This window comes from Peromyscus eremicus, chromosome 1 (genome assembly GCF_949786415.1).
Source record: "Peromyscus eremicus chromosome 1, PerEre_H2_v1, whole genome shotgun sequence".
Lineage (NCBI taxonomy): Eukaryota > Metazoa > Chordata > Mammalia > Rodentia > Cricetidae > Peromyscus > Peromyscus eremicus.
The window spans coordinates 86,926,810-86,947,443 of record NC_081416.1 but is presented as its reverse complement, the minus strand read 5'-3'; the positions used below and the strand labels follow the sequence as shown (position 1 = coordinate 86,947,443).

The 20,634-nt window shown below is 45.0% G+C and overlaps 1 long non-coding RNA gene across 1 annotated transcript; it reads left to right on the top strand.

Annotated features, from left to right (window-relative positions):
* The first annotated feature begins 4,386 nt into the window (after positions 1-4,386).
* LOC131900020 (uncharacterized) lies at positions 4,387-5,239 on the top strand. Its single transcript, XR_009376161.1, has 2 exons — positions 4,387-4,485; positions 4,943-5,239. It is a non-coding gene; the product is annotated as an uncharacterized LOC131900020 (long non-coding RNA).
* The last annotated feature ends 15,395 nt before the right edge of the window (positions 5,240-20,634 follow it).

Sequence of the window (20,634 nt, the reverse complement as noted above, 5' to 3'; positions counted from 1 at the left end):
ACAGAACAGAACAGAACAGAACAGAACAGAACAGAATAGAATAGAATAGAATAGAACAGAACAGAACAGAACAGAATAGAAAAGAAACAGTATGGTGACCTAATTTCTTGGACTGCAGACACAATCTTAAACATTTCATATATGAGTTTATTTACTCCCTGTAGTCACCCTAAGAGATAAGTTATGGAAAGTGATAGGGTACAGGTTCAGAGTTGGTCCTGAACCCAGGACACAGGACTTCAGACACAGTATGATTTCTACCCTCCAATCATGCAGCCTACCTGCAGTGTAGACAGTGTTGGTGAGATTAGTGAGGACTTACTCAATATATCAGGTGACTAATTTGCTGTACCTAATTTGATCCTTCTATTAACATGGTGACAGATGAGAAAATGCTGACATTGAGGGACACATGGTACTGAGGCTACCCAAGTTGGACCAACTATGAAGCGGCCAATTTTAATCCATTCATTCTGTGGCTGTGTATGTAATGACTTTGCTCTGTTGTCTCTGTCACTGATCTGTGATACCAGCTAAATTGATAAGCAGGTGGTTGCTAGAGAAATTTTTCTCAGAACCAACTTTCGCATTCCTGAGATGTGAGTTTCACCAGGCCAAACCTCCAGATGAAGATTTTCCAACAAGGCCAAGAAGCAGGGTACAGCATGGCTGGCTCTGTCCCCTACTTTCCTGCTTCTGAGGCTGACCTTTGTCAGACAATGGGCATCAAAGCCTGCAGGGAATGGGCAGGGACAGCCTGAAGGCTCCTCATTGGCCAGGCCCCTTCAAAGACACCCTTGCCAGTCTGCTCCACGGAGTCTGGGTAGATCAAAGGACCCTGCACAGAAGTTGGGTTTCTAGACAGCCCCAGTTCTGATCATCAATTGTCACTTTGGCAGTGACAGCAGAGAGTCCAACATGACAAGACTGCCACTGCCAAGCCTCCCAGGACAGACATCAGAGCAGCAGCTCCAAAGGGTAGGAAGCCACTGAAGGCCCCTCTGGGCCTTGACCCCTGGTGGGAGGGGAGGGAAGAACTAGAGAAGCCGGGGAGGAAGATGTCTGGAGCAAGATCACTAGAGTAAAGTTGCTGCAGGCGAGAACCCAGTCCCTGGCACTGACATTCCTGCCTCTGAGCCAGAACTGATTGCTCACATCACTGGGAAGCACAGTTGGCAAGCTCACACACATTTATTCTCTCACACATACATGTGGTTACAAACCCAAATACACATACCTGGCCAGATGCATGTGATTCTGACCATACCCCCTCACACAAATTCTCATGCAGACACACTATTCATACACAATTTTTCCTTACAGCACATATGCACATGCCTAGGGATACAAACACATAAACAGCTAGGCACACATACCTGATCGTTCACTAATTATAAGGTCTTAGATTCAGAGTCTATTAGGGTTATTGAAGCAGATAGTCCTTTCAGGTAAGAGATTTATGCAAAGAATTCTGAATGCCACAGACAGGTAGCATGGAGGGGCTTCTGCAGAAAGTTAAGAAACACGAGGTTTTGGAGATGGAGCAATGACCCTTGCCACATAGTTAATAAGTAGTCCACAGTATGTGCTTATAGTCAGGTTACCTGTAACTTCTGCATAGTAGGGGGAGAGGAAAGATTCGTCCCTTTAGTTAAGCATCTAGCATATAGGATGTGTCACCTATAGCCCCTGTTGCTGCTTGGGGTGCTTGGTGAACTTCCTGTGTGGATGTGAGAACACTATGCATATACCCTCTAAGGGCTTTTGGCATCTTCTAGGGTCGGCTTCCAGCATTCTCCTCTCTGAAGGGAAGAATCATGATTCAACAATAGTTTCCAAGTGCAGAAATTGCCTATAATCTACATCTGATGCCAGCCATTCACCAAGTTCTCTATAGAAAAATCTAAACATGACGTCCAGAACCGTATCAAACAGGATTTATGTCAGCTCTTGGAAGGGACTTTCTGGCAACAGCAGCTATAAAAATATCAGCATGTTAGATTCCTGTTCATTGAGGGATAGCTGGTTTCCAGAAATTTCACAACCAATATAGATATAATTTTTACCTTAGAAAATAGTTACATGTTCTGAATCAATAGGATTTTTTCTTTTTTAAAGCATAATGGCCTAGCTGTAAATCAGAGGAATTGATTATAATTTGGGAAGCTGAAAACACTTTAAAAGGCGATTAATATTAGAATTCCATTCAGTTTAAGATTTAACTGATGAAATTAACTAAAGAACCTTTCATAGTTGAGTTTGGGTATTATTCAAGCACCTCCTGGCTCATGATCAAAGTCACATGACTGAAAAAGCTAGCAAAAGGTCCCTTAAAACAAGTCCAGGGTCCCTTGCTTGAGACCCGTTCCTGGAAAGACTGAAGTCAGCACTTGCAGAGGATAGAGGCATGTGCCGTCAAGTGTGTCAGAGCCTGGGCTGCTGGGAGTGTAGCAGCTGCTTGTTTAGCAGGGAGCCCTCCCCATGGTGATGTTTCCTCCCTGGGGCAGATGTCTATAATGTCTGGCCACTGTGAATGTACAAAGGTCTGGTTCTCTTGGCCCCATTTGACAGTGACACAGGGTTGTCCCAACCCCAGATTCCTGCAGGATCAGCTGCGGCTTCTGCAATGACTACAACAGAGTATGACTGAGAGCTCCCAGTAATCTCCTAAACCTACATTTTTTCAGATGTAGAAATTGGCCCCAGCTGACTTGGTCTATTGTAGCAGCATCTCTCATTAATGTGTTCTCATCAGACATTGCAGTGTTTTATTGATCATAATACAACATCAGCAAATGTATTAATGGCATATCCCAAATCTCCTGGTCTCTCTTCATCTCCATGGCTACCATTCAGTAGGAGCCACATCTCATCTGGCCTGTCTCCATCAGTTTCCAACCTGGTAAGCAGGTTTGGTTCTGGATCTCCACGTTCTATGCTCCACACAGTAATGAGGGTAAGCTTGCCAAAGCATAATTTAGCCATGACATTTCTTTGCTCAGAACCTTTTGGTAACTTCCAGTGTTATTATTAAGAAAAAATCCCCAATTCTGTGCCTGCTGGCCTCTGTCTTATGTGGCCTGGCATCTCCTTGCTCTTGATGTCATATCTTGTCTCTTCCTCCCTAATTCATCCCACGCCCTATGCCACTGCCTTTCCTGTTGTTCCTTGAACACAAAAGGCATGCTCTGGGTACAGGTTGAACTGGCAGCCTCCATTCTTGGATACTTGGGGATTATTCTTAAATCTTATTTTGTTCTTTTCCAAACCCTGCTTTACCTGAGAGGTCGCCCCCATCCATTATCTAAAATATCACAATCTCCCACCTGTCGCCAGCAGCCTTTTATTGTCCACACTTTGTAGCCATGATCACCACCTATGATAGCATATACTAAGTTACTCTCTGTATCTACTCAATGTGGACATGTGTACTTCTGACTGCTAGTGTTACAACTCTACTACGAGCTTCTAGCAAAACACAAGTTACAGACAAACACAAAGAGGAGCACGGTAGATAAGCATTGCCTTACATGTGGAAGTTGTAATCTGGAGAAGAGATTAAAATTTAACAGAGCGGGGAGACTTTGGCAAAGTCCAAGAGGATGTTACCAGAGTAGACAGGTGTGTGCGTGTGTGCGCGTGTGCATGTGCGTGTGCGTGTGCGTGCGCGTGCGTGTGCGTGTGTGTGTGTGTGTGTGTGTGTGTGTGTGTGTGTGTGTGTTGAAGGGTATAGTTTGAATGACAAATGTCCCCCATAGTCTCAGGCACTTGAAAACTTGGTCCCCAGGTGATCCTGTTTGGGAAGATTTAGGAGGTGAGGTCTTGACGGAAGAAGTATGTCACTGTGGGTGGGCCTTGAGATTAAAAACCTCTCATCATTTCCAGTTTGAAATTTCCAAATTCAAGATGTGAGCTCGCTCACATTTCTGCTTCCGCTACCATACCTGCTGCTTGCTGCCATGATGCCCTTACCATCATGGACCCTAAACCCAAAGAAATCCTTCCTTCTATAAGTTGCCATGATTGTGATATTTAACCAGAATAATAGGAAGGTAACTAATACAAAAGTATGTCTCCAAAGTAGATCCACATCCTGCCCTCCTGGGCTGAGGTCAAGGGCTGACACAGTGTAAGAGTGCTCGAAATTAGTTATGAGCTCTGGGAAGGCGGATGGGTGCTTATATGCCCTCCTTCCCATCTTCTGCTTCAGCCAATGATAACAGTAATTCTCCTGTAATCCACCATGAAAGGAACAGGAAGATTAGTTGTAATGGCTTGAGACATCCAGCCATAAGAATTAATTCAGAGTCACTGCATTTTTTATAGAGTCCGGAAGGTTTCCAAAGTGTAGAATCTGCTAGGTGTATGCCCAACCTTTTGACTTTGTGACAAAACACCATCGTCTACAAAGTTTCAACTCAAGAACCATGCGTTGAGTTATCCCAGAAAAAAAAAAAATCCCCAAAGAATCTCCAAATGTTTGAAGTAAGTTTACAATTTTATGTTGGCCAAATTTATCATTCTCTTTGCCCAGGTGCCACAAGTTGAACACACTTTAGCATTTAAAAAGTGCAGAAGCCATAAGCTGGCCTGTGAAAACAGATAACTGAGGCTGGCGGGACTCCAGCTGTCAGTGCAGGAGTAGATCACAGCCATTTCCTCCTTTCCCAGGCCATCTACCCCATCTCATAGCCTGAAGCCATGTCACCTCCTTACAGAGAGCTATGATGCTACCATTTGGGGTCAGGGGAGGAAAAGAGGAAGAGCCCCCTTGTTATGCTCTGCTAAATGTACCCCCATAGGTTCATGTTTTGAATGCTGGGACTTGTTTGGAGAGCTGTGAAGTCTTTAGGAGGCGGGGCCTAGCTGATGATAGACACAGGTCACTGGGATCTGGCATTTGGAAGTTATAGACACACCTGTATTTCTGTTTCCAATCTAGCTTTCCCTGCTCCTGGTCTGTGCCTTGTGAATAGCCATGGCCACGTGTTGCTGCCACCACAGACAGAGAGGTCTCTGACAGCATGTTTGCCCAGCCAGGATGAATGAAAATCCCTTTGACACTATAAGCCAAGATAAATCTTTCCTCTGTTCAGCTGTTTCTGTTGGGCATGTTGTCATAGCCAGAGGAGAAGTCACGCACTCTGAATCAAGACTGTGTTTCTTTCAACAATGGGCTGCTCAAGTTTATAAAAAATAAACTGGTAGACTGGGAGATTACACTAGCTCCCGAAAACCACTGCAATGGCATGCTGACTGACCAACTTGTCTCAACATCCAGCCGCTTCAGTCTACCCAGGGGAGTTCAGGGAACTCGCTAGGAAATGGACATGACAATTGGTAAGAACCCAGGTTTTCAAATGGGTAGAGGTGAATTCACATCCTGGCTCTGCCATATGCCAACCCAACTATGTAACTTCATTGTGAACTCATGAGTATCAGTCTCCTCATTCCATTATGAGATGGAATATCCCCATGATTACCTTACTAAGTGCCCTTGAGACCCAATGGGATAACACAGGCCCTGGCCCAGGTTAGAAATTCAGTTAGTATTGACTGGTGCCTCTTCCTTGGCTTCACAGATGTGGTTCTCTCCTCTCAAATTGGAACCAGAAACCTCCTTCTATCAGCATATTCTCTAGGCCTAAGTTGAGGTGTCTTCTGTTGTGCCCTTCACAGAGGAGGTTTGAAGGGTTCACAGCGACCTGTTTCAGTTCCCCAAGCTCAGCCCAATTGTAGCATTCATCATATGTTAGCCAATGACTCATGCCCATGTTCTTTAAAGCCAAAGAATCAGGGCTTTATCACTGGGTTCCCTTACAACCTTGCATCCCCTGAACCCTGAGAGGACTCAAGGAATAAATGGAGGCTCTTCTTGAGGGTCGGGGAGGTGTTGGAGTCCTGGCTGAGGAAGACCTGTAGTTCTTCCATGGTTCTGTGAGTATCCTCCACCTGGATTGCTAAGCCCTCAGCATCCTGGCATCCCAGCAGGCTGCAGGGACAGGGTTTCCAGGTCATCTTTCATCTTTGCTCATAGTGTTTATCCTTTTGATCCTTGAGCAGATCAAACAAAGCTCACTAATCAATGGCTTCCTCCTTCCGGAACAGATCATCAAACAGTCTGCATCTCTCCCTGTTTCCATCCTGCCCTCTCTTGTTTTGAGATATAGCAGGTTGCTCTGAGGTCCAGCCTGTGGCCCACCTAGCACCGTCACTCAAGTACTACAGGTGTGATTATCTGTTTAATTTCTTTAATTCTCATTAGTATAGGGATAGTTCAGGACTTACTCGTGGATACATGATGGCTATTTGCCTATGACCTTAGTAAGTGGATCCAGATCCATACTATCATTCCCTCAGATTAATCTGGGAAGCACATAGACGGGGAAGGACAAATAGGGTCACCTAGCAAAGATGAGTTGTTCTGAGTCCCTTTCAATTTTTTTAATGCAATGTTATTTCTTGTACTGTCCACTTCACAAGGCTTGAAGTGAGGATCTGGCAAGGTAATAGACATCAGACATCAGGAGAAAGTGTAACTTTGTAAGTGCATACAAGTGTTCCTTCACCTACAGTGGGGATTATGTGGATATTCTAGTTACTTTTCTGTTGCTGTGATAAAAATCATGATCCAAAGCAATTGAGGAGAGGAAAAGGTTGTTATCTTATGCTTCCAGGTCACAGTCCATCACCAAGGGAAGTTAGGACAGGGACTCAAGCAGGAGTAGAGTCAGAAGCCACTGGGGAGAGCGCCTTACAAGATCTCTGCTGGCACTGGCCAACGATACCAGTTTTCTTACACAATTCAGGACTACTTGTCCAGGGAATGATGCCACCCATATGGGCTGGACCCTCGCACCTCAATCAATAATCAAAACATTTCCAGAGAAACTCTGTCTCAAAAAAAACCAAAAAAAAAAAAAAAACCCACACTCAATTGGGACTCCCTCTTCTCAGGAAACGCTTGAATATGTCTTGACGACAGTAAAAATTAATCATGACAGTATGGATAAACCCATTGTTTACCAAGTATTACAGATTAGCAATATGGTACTCTGCTGGGTTGGTTATTTCCCTCCTTGATCACGGGGCTGACAGGGAATTATAATCAAATCAAACTATACATTTTTAACATGGGGGTACATTAAATTATAAAAATGGAAGTGCAATTTCTACTGACCGTATATTAATTACCCTTGTCCCCTCTTGAAGTAAAAAAAAAAAAAAAAAAATTATAAGTAGAACCACTCTAGTTTGAACACATAAGTCCTTCTCATCTTTTCACACCGTGACATGGAAGAGCTAGAGTGATTGTACTTCCTGTTTTTCTCCAGGACCATGGCAATTCCTAGGGTACAACCCTGGCCTTACAGTAAAGTCACAATTGAGAATCTTTGTCATTGGCTGAATTGTATATCTCTCTAAAACTCATCTGTTGAGGTCCTAAGCCCCAGTCCCACAAAATATAGCTATATTTGGAGATGGAACTTTTAAAGAGTAAGTCTAAATTGTCATTGGAGTAGACCCTAACTCATTCTGACAGATGTCTTCATAAAAAGAAAAATTTCTGATATGAAAAGAAACACTGGCAATGAGCACACATGGGGAAAGGACCACATGTGGCTTCAGTGAGAAACAGCCACACACGAGCCACAGGGGCTGCGGCAGACACCCACTCTGCCCACACCTGCATCTCGGACCTGTGGTCTCCACAATAATAAGAACTTCATTTCTGTTGTTTGAGGCACTCAGTCACTGGTATATCGCTCTGGCAGCCTCGGTAGATTAATATAGTGCCCTTGAAAAAGAGGAGCAACAGTAAAAGCTAATGGTTATAGGGCAGTAAACTGACATACATTAGCACTTGTTAGTCTGCACAGTAAGTCTGTGTAGGGCTACATCATTTATCCTCGCTTTACAAAGAAATGCCCGAGGCAAAGCAAGGCAAATCAGCCTGCTCCAAAGTCGTAGCTAGTAAGTGGCGGAGGGGTGGCTTCATTCTGTGTGCTCTGGAGAGCAAAGCCTAAGGCTGGAGTTAAAGGACTGACATTCAGGAAGAACAAACCAGGGCCTTGAGGAACCCCCTATGGGGTGCTGAGGATGAGTTAAAGTGGAAGATGCGGCAGGGGAGATTCAAGGCTGTGAATCCAGCTGGCCCGAGAAGGTAAACCTCTCCTGATTGCAGCAGCTTGCCTCGTGGCTAAGCCACAGTGCTGGAGTTTTAGGTATCATTTGTAACGAGAAACCAGTTCTTAGTTATTAAAGGGAAGATGGTGGGCGCTTAGGAATGTGGCTGCTGCCAACTCTCTTTTCTCACTGACTTGGGACCACACCATGGGAAGTAAACTCCCTGCACTCCTGGGTTTCACCAGCCCAGGCCCACCTCTAACATGTTTCAGGCTAAAAAAAGCAAGAATAGGACTGTAGACATTCTTGCACAGCAGGCTCTTTACTAACTGAACCATGTACACACTCTGATTCTTGATTGTTTTTTAGCTTAAAACATGTTAGAGGTGGAGCTGGGCTGATCCGAATTCAGATCTTCAGCACATACATAAAGGCCTGACACAGTGGTGTGTGTCAGTAGCAACATCAGCTGGGTTGGGAAGGGGACTAAGGACAAGCAGATTTCTAAAGCTCATTGGCCAGGCAGCCCAGCCAAATCAGTGGGTTCCAGATTTAGTGAGAGACCCTGTCTCCAAAGACATATGGGGCAAAGGATAGAAGAAGATACTCAACATCGAACTCAGGCCTCCACACGATCACACACACCCATTCACCTGTATAAACAAACACTTACATAACACACACACATACACACACACACACACAGAGATCCCAAGAGGACAAGAGGCTATGAGTGAAATACATAGTTCAAAAATTTTATGTTGAAACCCAAAACTCTAATGTGACAATATTTAGGTTGGGAGTGGGTGTCTTTGGGAGATCATTAGATTATGAAGGTGGAGGAACGCTTTCTGTGAGGACATAGCAAGAAAGTAACCATTTGTGAGCTAGCAAGAGTCTTTACCAGAAACTTAAATCAGGCAGAAGGTTGAGCAATATGTTTTTTATTGTGTATGTATTACTCAGTACCAAGTGACTTGTTATAGTAGCCCGAATGGACTAGGCAAACTGATCCAGAGACCCGCACACCACGTGTCTGTCTAGGAGTGACTCACAAGGAAAACTAGCTAATGAAGGGCCTGTTTCTACCCTTCTCTATCAAGCATATACTGTTTAATACTCAAGAAGCCGCCACATCAGAATGTGGATTTTTCAGGACTCTGCTATCCGGGGTTGAATGAAGTCGGTAGGGGGACACTCCTGGTTCTCAGCCTAAAAGCTCTGCTTCTCTTACTCCCACCCTGGTTTGGACCCCATATCATGAACAGCCTTACAAGTTCACATGTGGGAACCAAGTTCCATTTCCAATCTCACAGTCACCCCTGGGTCACATTTCAGGCTTGGGATAACTCAATGACTAAAAGCTATTTTTAGGAGTAGAGGCCAGAAGAGGCCCCCAAAGCAGTCTGGAGATTATTTTCTCTGGGAATTGTGGTATCCACATGCCCATAGCGTGATATACAAAAAGAAAATGAGGATGGTAGGTTCATACATTATGCTAGTGGCCCCTCATTTTCCTCACTGTAAAGGGAACACATTGTGGGTACTCCATATGACAGGTGGGACCCAGAGCAGAGATCCATACTTCTCCTTTCTGAGACAACAGAATAGATCAGATCTCATACCTATGGCACAGCATTCTACCACAATCTAGAGAACTCCATCCGAGAGAGAGAAAATAAATACACTAGGCCATCTGAGAAGGGCAGGAATTTCAAGTCAAGCACAACAGGTTTTGAAATTGTGCTATCTGGTTCTCTAGTCTATCCTGTTTGTACTTCACAGCGTTTAGGAGACAGATCCAAAGTAGGGACAGCCAGGAACATTTGAACGAACAGAGGCAGCTAACTGGAAACACACACTTGGGGTTACCCATGAAGGGCACATCTCAACAATTTGAAGTCAGCGATCCTCTTGCCTGTAATATTGCATACTCAGTTCTTTGAACTGGATCTTGCCTTCTTCTGAAGCTAGTAAAGAAAGGCTCCAGGCACTTTAAAGAAAGATAGTCACTCACAGAGGAATGCCTTCCCATGTAAGTCACACTCATAGACTACCTTTGGATCACACTATAGACGAAGCCAGCCGAGGCTTGGAAAGGGGAGTGGCTAGTTTGAGGTGACTGAAGTCAGGATTTGAATTGCAGCACTGTCTTCCTCCAGGTTCCCAGTGTACTTTAATTGTGGAATACCGGGGCCACCCATAGTGACACTAGATGATACTCACTCATCTGCTAAGGCATGTATTGGGAGCATTTCTGGGCCATCCATTGATTAGCTGCCAGGAGAGAGACGTGGGCCAGATGAGCTAGAGTTGCTACAGACCAAGGGGGAATGGACAGGTAAAGTGTGGGAGTACCAAGTGGGTGGTACCAAGAATCAAAGCTTTGGAAAATGCAGGGAGCACCCAGAGGAGAGTTGCCAAGAGTCCTTAACCTGAACCTTTAAAGGTGAACAGGAAGTAGAGGCAACAGAGGGATACCCTCTCCAAAGAAGAGAGATGCAGATCAGATCAGGCGTGGCTGATCCCAGAGCAGCCTGGAGCCTGTTTTGAATGGGGAATTGTCAAGCTTACCAAAGCCTAGCTGGAGATGAGCAAGGCCTCTGAATGACTTTAAGCCAGGAAATGACAAGATCATAGACAGGCTACAGGGTCATTTATGCACTGCCCTATTTGTCCTGAAAATGTCTCTGTCCTTGCTCCTCTTAACCCCATCTGTGAATTCCTGCTGAACTCTGTATTCATTCCCAGCCTCTGCCTTGGGTGGTGCCTGACATTCACTTGCTAAATGAGTGAGGGAATAGATAAAAACAAATGAGTGAATGAATGAATGAGTGAGTGAGTGAATGATTAAACCATTGCTACATGGTTGCCTCCTATTGTTTTAGTTACATTTTATGTACTGCGCTGTTTCTGATTTTAGCAGAGCACTGAATGTGGGCTCTGCACACAGGCCCTGAGGCTCTGTGTGTGTGTGTGTGTGTGTGTGTGTGTGTGTGTGTGTGTGTGTATTTTTACATCAGCCAAACCAAATAAACACATGGCAGAACCCCAGGCCTGGGGCTCCTCCACTTGGCACATCCAGCTGGCACGTGGCAGCCCCTCCTCAGCCACCCTTAGCACCTCCCTCTGAGTTGGAGGTTTGGCTGGGGATTTGAGAGCACCCCCCCCCCCCTCAAACTCAGGCAGTAGCAGCAGGACTCCGGGTACTTGCAGAGCTGTTCCCTTTAATTACAGGGAATTTGAAACCACTTCTGTCTGGAAACTCTTTGGTGCATTGGAGGGCAGCCCCGAAGACAAGAAGCACCCGGTAGACAGGGCTGTGACCACACTCCCAGGACAGGACAGGACAGGCATCTGACCCCTTACAGCTTCTTGCCCCACTTTACCCTGTCCAGCTACACCTGCTGCCCACTTCTGGTGATCCACTTTGGAGGACCCTGAGGCTCTAGGGAACCTTAGAATTTTCTTCCACTCAGCACCCTCAGTCTTCACCTCCACAGGTCAAGTGATGCATTTTTCCTGGATTCCTCCAAAGAGCCAGGAGTAGACCTCATTTCCCACTCAGAAACAGGGCTAAAGCTAGACAACTTCCTATACTAAGATTTTCACTTGATATTTCTATTGTACAGGGCTCCAGAAGGCCATTTCCATGTGAGTAGACAGTGTGAGCACATTGTCCCCATATCTTACATACCCCCGCTTTCTCCAACTCCCATGAGTCCCCTCTGCTTTCCAGTCCGTTCTGTAGCTACTTTCGTGTCATCAAGACATATATGATATTATGTATCCCTGACATCTAGGACCCACAAATGAGAGGAAATGTGTGTTTCTCTTTCTTAGACTGACCTAATTCATTTAATAGATTATCTCCAGAGGGAGAAATAGCTCAGCACTTAGGGCACTTCTTGCTCTTCTAGAGGACCTGAATTCAGTTCCCAGCACCCATATTGAGTGGCTCACAACTGCCTGTAATACCAGCACCTTGGGATCCAGGGGGCTCTAACTCCCTTTTCAGGTCTCAGTAGTCAACTGCACATATGTGGCATATATACACAGAAACATACACACACAAAATAAAATTAAAAAATTAAACTTTCAGACTGCCTCCAGTTGTGTGCATCCATTTCCTGGTAAATGACATAACTTCCCTCTTTACAGATAGAAAAAATTCCACTGTGTACGCAGGCCATGTTTTCTTTATCGTTCCTCTGTATTTGGATGCCTGCGTTGGATCTATGACTTCACTATTGGGACTGAAGCTGTAACAAACACTGATGAGCAAGTGTCTCTGTGATGTGCTGACCTGCATCCTTTGGGTAAATACCCAGGAAGGTATAGCTGGTCACATGGTGGGTTTACTTTTAGTTTTCTGAGTAATGTTCACTCTGATTTCTGCAGTGGTTGGACTAGCTTACATTCTTCCCAGCACTGTATCAGAATTCCCTTTGGGCCTCATCATTCTCTGCTACCAACAGCCAGACCCAGCAGGCACGGTCTGTTGTCTCACCTCCCTGAGTTACTGAGCCAAACCCTCCTTCAGTCTCCTCTGCCACCCTCCTAACCCTCCTCCTCCTCCCCTCTGTCCGGACTTGTGCACCTGCCCCCTGCCAGTCTCCCTACTGCCACTGCCACTCTCTTCTGTCTCTAATCCCTTCTTCTGTCCATCCTCCACATCAATCTTCCTCAATTACTGATGTGAGCCAGCATTTCCTTACCCAAACTACACAAAACCCTTTCAGGGGTTTCTACAGAAGACAGCGTTGTTCCTCAATCATCATAGTCACACAGTGATTCCGGTCCCACATTGTAGGTGGTTCCAAAGAACGAAGACGGTATTTAGAGCCTCTTTGCAGCCAGGTGTGGCTGCAACACAGTTCTGATCAATAGTCTTCACCTATACTGGAGTAGACAACTTGAAGCAATAGTCTTGAGGATAAATACTATCCCTTTGTCATTCTTTCCTGCAGGATGGAATGCACACATGATGGCTAGACCCAGAGTAACAGTCCTGGGCAATGGGTCACAGCGCTCAGCTTTCCTTTCAAAATCTCACACGAGAAAGGAGGAAACTTCTGTTCATTAACTAGACACCTGCTGTGTGAGGGTTTCTCTGATGCCCAAGCCCATCCCAGTTGTAATGAATTATCACCTACAGTGGAAGCCTGGGGGTCTCATACACACACAGCACCAGGAGCCCCTTAAGCAGGATCATGTGTGATGTCTACAGGGTGCTGGAGACCCGGGATGGATTTGCTTATTTATTCATGTTTGTTGATTGAGTCATTCAGCTTTCCATTCAACAGGTATTTCCAAAATCTATTATCTATCAGGCACTCTCAGGCACTGAGAGGGCCAGGGCAGATTGAATTTGGTCCATTCTCAGAGGGGATACAGGTCTGTCTAGGGAAGACATTTCAAACAGATAAATGAAGAATCCTAGAGACTGTAGAAGCTGGTGCTCAAATAGCAGTATCAGCAGGGTTTGGAGAGGTGGATTAGTGGTTAAGAACACTGCACTTGCTGCTTTTCCAGAGGACCCAGGTTCAATTCCCAACATCCACATGGCAATTTACCACCATCTGTAACTCCAATTTTAGGGGAGCCAATGTTCTCTTCTGGCCTCTGTGAGTACCAGGCATACAAACATACATGCAGATAAGCACCTGTATACATAAAATAATAAAATAATTTTTTTTTTTAAAAAAAAGAGGGAGTGTGCTTGCTGTTCTTCCAGAGGACCCAGGTTTGGTTCCCAGTACCCACATGACATCTCACATCATCAGTAACTCTAATTCCAGGGGATCTGATGCCCTCTGCCGGACTTCACAGGCACTGCACACATGTGGTACACAGACACACATGAAGGCCTAATACTCAGACACATGAAATGTAAAGAAGATAAGATATTTTTAAAATAGAGACTGAAAAGGGAGTGAAGTCAAGCCTATGAACCTGACACACTTCCAAGAGATAGACTCATGCGTCCCCCTCATCCAGAGGCTGAGTGAGGAAGAGAATTTCTGGACCAGAAAAGGTTGGGAGTACCTGGTTTGCTACTGCTACAATCACTTGCCCTCCAGAACTGGAGAAGAACTGGGTAGAACAGAGACTAAGTGAGTATCCCACACTGGCTTTGTTCCGACTACGATATCCCAGGCCTGGCTTCTCCAGCCTTTTTCTCAACGCATGTGCAGAATTAAATGGTACTGCAGAATGAGGTGGCATAGCTCCTTTCCTTTCCAAGAGCAGCCTTTAACCATATGGACAGAAAGGAAGATAGTCTAAAGAGACCCTTGCGCCCTCTCCCTCCCCTGCATTGACAATCGGACTATGGAGACGGTGGTCCTTAAGGCACTAGAATTTCCTCAGGAATCTTGTGCACAGAGAAGGAAAGAATGGAAGCCTGGTGCCAGCCAGAGGGGGTCTTGCCTTCCAGGAGACACGGTCCTGACAACTTGTCAGACCATCTTGCAGAAGAGACTAGAGCTGAGATAGTTATGGCTCATGGTTGGGCACAACCACACCTTGATCAGAACTGCTTTGTCACGCATACTTCCTGCTCTCTGCAGTGACCTAAAGTTCATGTCAGTACCTTGAAGATAAGGGTCACTAGATCACTTTACGTGTTCCTTTTCTCAGTATGGCTGTAACGAAGAAATGCCAGTTTTCTGCCCTTTCATGATTATTTGTAATTGGCCTGTTGAGGATAGGTAGCCAATCCTAGCTTATTAGGGGTGCCAGAGCCTAGGCTTTAACCCTAACAGCTTCAGTATCAAACCCAGCATTGCAGACCTGAGGCTTTGGGACTGAAGGCATGAATAAGGGTCTGACACATAATGGAATGTTGGTAAAGTCTTCCTGAGGCCTTTGTGTATCCTCTACTTCCCTGTTCCAAGATGTACAACCTCTAATTGGAGAGTTGAGTTTGAAATTGCTCCTGTCTTGAAACTCTGAAGAGTTGGTTGGTAGACTTAGAACAATGAAGAGTCCATGAATAGGATGACAGTACCAGGGACAGAATAAAGATCTGACCTGCAACTCCTAGATGCTCAAGTAATATTTAAAATAGGGGAAAATTCATTCTGCATAGGATTGAGTAATTAAGTCTGAAAATGTATGAGCCGGTACATCAATTCTTCCTGGACAAGAGTTTTCAAAATGACTTTATAAGGGACTGAAGAGATGGCTCAATGGATTAAGCATACTTATTGTACAAGCACTAGTACTCAGCTTGGATCCCATTGTTCACAAAAAAAGATAGATGGGGCCCAGAATATATCTGTAAGAATCCTGGGGCTTGATGATTGCCAACCTAGCCAAAAAATCCAGAGCTGTAGATCTAGAGAGAAAGTGAAAGACACCACATCAAAGAGAGTAAGGTAGAGAGTGACAGATGAGGATACAGATGCCTTCCCCAGTCTCTGTACACACACAGGCACATGCATACATACACACATACACACACATTTAAATTAAAATGATTTTATAAAAGTGACTTACTCACTTGAACCTTATGTCAACATTTAAAGAGAATTCTCATAGTAGGAACTGCACAAACGAAAGTCCCAGGTAACAGCATTTCCTTCGTTGTATACTCCTTGTTATGTAGACTCTGTTCTTGTGAGAACAGGGTCTCAAGTATCTTCGACTATCCCCAGAGTCAGTATGTAGCAGAGGAAGACCTTGGACTTCTGACCCTTCCAGTACATGTATTTACAGGCATGCACTAACCATACCTCATATATGGGATGTTGTGAATAGAACCCAAGGCTTGGTTCACGCTAGGCAAGCACTCTGCCAGCTAGGCTACACACTCATTTCTCCATTTAACCTTGAGATTCAACCCTGCTTCAACTCTCCCCCCCCCACCCCCAGAGTTCATTGGACTCTGATGGTAATCAAGTCATCTCTGTCCTCTTGGTCTCCCCAGTGAGTGCAGGTCCCTTCAATTGGTCCCCTCTATCCTCCAAAGCAGCAGAGAAATCCCCTCCTCTGTCTGGTCTCTTTCATCTCACCTAATCCCATGTGTTCTACGCTGTCCCTCAAGATACCCACAGGGAACACATACCTGACATATTCCCCCTGCAGGGAGCACTTTGCTTCTGGGAAAATGATCTTCAAAGAATGCCTTCAGAGAATAGACAAGAAGAAGGCGGGGCCCCACTTGCCAGCCGCTGAGGACCTTAGAAATAACTCCTCCAGCTGCTTGGTTCTAAAAAGGGAAAGCTGAGACCCAGAAAACTGGAGTACTTTGCCTGAAAGCATGCACGTTTTTGCAAAATTCTCCAGCATTTTGGGTACTTCGCAATCCATTTCTCCGCATGCATCTTGGAGAGATGTTTTTGAACAGGTGGAAAAGTCAGCACTATGAACCCAAGCAAGTGCACAACATCCTCTTGGTGAAAGGACTGTTTAGGGATCAGAGCATTGAGGAGCCTCCATGGTCTGAGTATGTCAATAGGGCAGAACGTTGAAAACCAAGGCTCCAGAGCCTAGCAGGTGGGAAGCCAGATGGGAACATTAGCGTGTTTTTCCACTTTGACCCTTTGTCTTTCCTGTTGGCAGGAGCCTGACTCCTCTAGGTGGGAGGAGAGGGACACCTTGATTGACTAAAGAAGAAAGTGAGTGTGAGAGCCTATCTTTAGTAACACATTAGGCAGCCTTTTGTCGAAGCCCACTGGTGGGCTTACTAAATGCCACTAACCATATCTGCACCCTCTGCCCCTCTCAGGTCTCATCTAATGGGAGGACTGGTCGAATCCAGTCATTTTACAGCTTCGCCTCGGCAGCTTTGACCACCCCATTTTGTCTGTTTGGACACAGAAACCATGTATTCACAGTGAAGCCCAGCCTCAGTAACTGAGCCTCGAGTAAGGGTCTACCCCACTCATTTCCTTTCCTGAGGGCAGTTGATCTTCGCGTCCCCCAAGAAGCCCCGAGAATTCAGCTTTAAACATTAGGATCAGATGAGGGGACTTTCTGCTCCTGTCAGGAGTCTAGATCTCTCTTAGAGAACCTGTTGTTTATACAGTGCAATCCACTATCTTGGTAACATCACTTCTCTCTGTAATTGTATCATCAGCATTGTGAATTGGGGTGCTGGTCCAGGGTTTCCAGTCCAAAGGAGAAATGCATGACTGGAAGCCAGAAATGGCACAAAATTCATCCAATATGCAGATCAGATTCTGCATACCTTCTTCAGGTCTTGGTGGTGTTTTATTTGTTTATTTGTATGCTTAGGTTTTTATTTGTTTGGTTTGGTTTGGTTTTTTGCCTGTGTGGAGTAGGTGCCTTCCAGCGGAACACTCTGGTCTTCACTTAAGGCCTCTTGCCAAGGATTTGTTTTCTGGAGACAAGACCTGGGACCAGATGTGATGGCAGGTACCGAGCTGAAGAAAAGATTATATTTTAATGTTAAAAGAGAGATCTGCAGGGCAGTTATTCACCCTAAAGTTCCATGGGAAGATGATACTCTTGTCACTAAAGTTTTTAGGACACATGCCTGAGCGCTGACATCTCTAATAATTGAGGTTCAGCCCCCCTCCCCCTTTCCCGAGTACGCTATTTACGGAAACAGACCATAGTGAAAATGCAGAGAAAGGAGATGCTTTTCAATGTGGCCTCATGGAGAAGAGGAACAAATAAGGAGGTCCAGTGTCTTAGCTAGGGTTACTATAGCTTTGATGACACCATGGCCAAAGCAGCTTGGTGAGAAAAAGGGTTTATTTGGCTTGTGTTTCCATATCATTGTTCATCATTGATGGAAGTCAGGACAGGAACTCGAACCTTGAGACAGGAGCTGATGCAGAGGCCATGGAGGGGTGTTGCTTACTGATTTGCTCACTGTGGCTTGCTCAGCCTGCTTTCTTATAAAACCCAGGACCATCAGCCCAGGGACAGCACCACCCACAATGGGCTGGGCTCTCCCCCATCAGTAATTAAGAAAATGCCCTAAGCCAGATCGTATGGAAGCATTTTCTCACTTGAAGTTCTCTCTTTTCAGATAACTCTAGCTTGTGTCAAGTTGACATAAAACTAGCCAGCACAGCCGGCAGCCCCAAGTCTGTCTTCAGGGTACCAATGTGAGGTTAAGGTTTAAGTGGCAGGCAAGAGGTAAATATTAACTACGAAGTCCTGGCCAAGGTATGATCCTGCTTGTCACTGTTTAGGCTCTTAATCTGCCCTTCAAGGTGTTCTGACAAGGCATCCTCAGAAGACAAACTTCTCTGGATGTACCAGGCTTTAGCTTTTTCCTTCCTTGGCGTGAGATTCCTGGGGAAAGTTTAATTCTTCGGGGGGGCTTGTTTCAATAGCCTCATGGCCAGAGGGACACAAAAATCTCTTCAGAATATTTTGTGCCTGCCAGGATGGTTATACTTTCATTTTACCACAAGCACATCTACCAGAGAAGGACATTCTACTGAAATGGACGAGTGGTTGGCGAGTCTCTTTCCACCCAGTGACAGACCAGAGTGTGTGAGAACTTGTAGCCTCTGCTCAGGCCATATCTTTAGCAGCCTGCTTTCACAGATACTGACAGTCACCCTACTGTGACATTATCTGTGAGTCCCCATTTAAAAGACTTCCCCAGGTGCCAAGATCACTCACCTGAGACATGAGTTTTCCTTCAAAGCCACACATGATGAACCCTAACTCCATCCTAACCTCCTGTGTGGCAGACAGAGAGCCTGGCCTCTGGTTCTTACTGTGAAACCCCCCTCTCATCCTCAAAAAGTGTAAGCACAGTTTTCTACTTCTGCCAGGTGGGCTCTGACGTCTCTTCATAGACTCCGCTATTCTGTCTGAATTTGGTACTGAGGTCTGAACTCTCTTTGGAACCCCTGCCATGCTATTTCCTCTTGGTTTGTCTTTCGATGGCATTAATAAGTCTTCTTATACACTCATTACTCCCCAGGAATCCACCCCAATTTCCTCTTGAACCCCTCTTCCTGTCTAAAACCTATCAGAGTCACTGGAAGTATGTATCAAACTATACTGTGGAATGTCTTAACGAAGCAAGAATCTTGCCCTTGAGTGGCAAGATTGACCCACATAAGCTGATAGAGATCCTGGTCCCTAAATTCCTCCTCACTAGAATATTGCTAGAATCTAGAACCCAAAGTGGTCAGGAAGACTTCCTTTTTCCAGTGACTTCTTTGTCCCTTTGTCCCTGTTCTTTGTGGTCCACTGACCTGGTGGTGGATTGTGTTTGTGGGCTGAAACTCTGCAGTGTACGCGGCTCTTCCATCTGCAGTTGCTCAATGTTGCTGACTTCATCAGCTGTGCTTACATGACTTGAGTATCCCCACAATGCTGTCATCTCTTCTGTCCTTGTTTGCCACCAACCAAGCATGGGAAAATGCAACTGTAGTCAATGGGAGGAACCACTGCTTTCCACAGCGGTATGTCTGCCGATAACCCTGGTTTGCGGAAGGACCCCGTAAAATGAAATAATACAAAAAGCAGGTTTGTAGGAAATAATATTTTACTATACTTAGAAACACACGTATGTTTTTTATTGATAGTTACCTGAAATAAGCACCATTTATTGTTTTAGATTTGTTTATTATTTTATTTTATATTATGAGTATTTTGTTCTCATGTATGTCTGTGAATCATGTGCATGCCCAGTGCCTTCAGAAGTCAGAAGGCAGCACCAGATTCCTTGTCATTGGAGTTATGAATGATTATAAGGTGCCAAGTGGGTGCTGGGAATTGAATCCTGGTCCTCTGCAAGAACAAAAAGGCCTCTTAACCACTGAGCCATCTCTCCAACCCAATAAGCCTTATTACTGACAGTCTTCGGCTCTCATTCTCAGTGGCTCCTTAACTGTAGCAACTAGGGTTTAGGCCACCTACTCTCTGCCACTATGGGTTCCCTTGCTCAGCATTTCATGCCAACCTGGATAGCTTGACTTCAGTCATTGCCCTACTACTGACCCTAAAATGGAATTGCCCATGTAAACAAAGAAATGCACATTTCCTATTAAATTTAGCCACATATAAAGAACAAGACATATATATATATATATATATATATATATATATATATATATATATATATATATATATATATATATATATGCAGTCCTGGTCAAGGTGTGGTCCCTCACATCATTGTTTCAGCTGTCCTTTAAGGCAACTTGATAGGGAACATGCCATTCATTCATTCTACAAGTGTTTGAGCATTTGTTTTGAGTTGAAGGTGTACTCAAAGACAGGGCTACAAAGACAAGTAAACCATGGTTCTTGTGGTCCCTACCCTTCAAAACAACTTTGTAAGCAAAGTTGTGGTGGTTTGAATGAAAATGGCCCCCATAAACTCACAAGGAGTGACACTTACTAGGAGGTGTGACTTTGTTGGAGGAAGTGTGTCCCTGGGGGTGGGCTTTGAGGTTTCAGAAGCTCAAGCCAGGCCCAGTGGTTCACTCTTTTTCTTCTTGCTGCCTGCCAATCCAGATGTAGAACTCTTGCCTCCTCCAGCACCAGGTCTGCCTATGCACC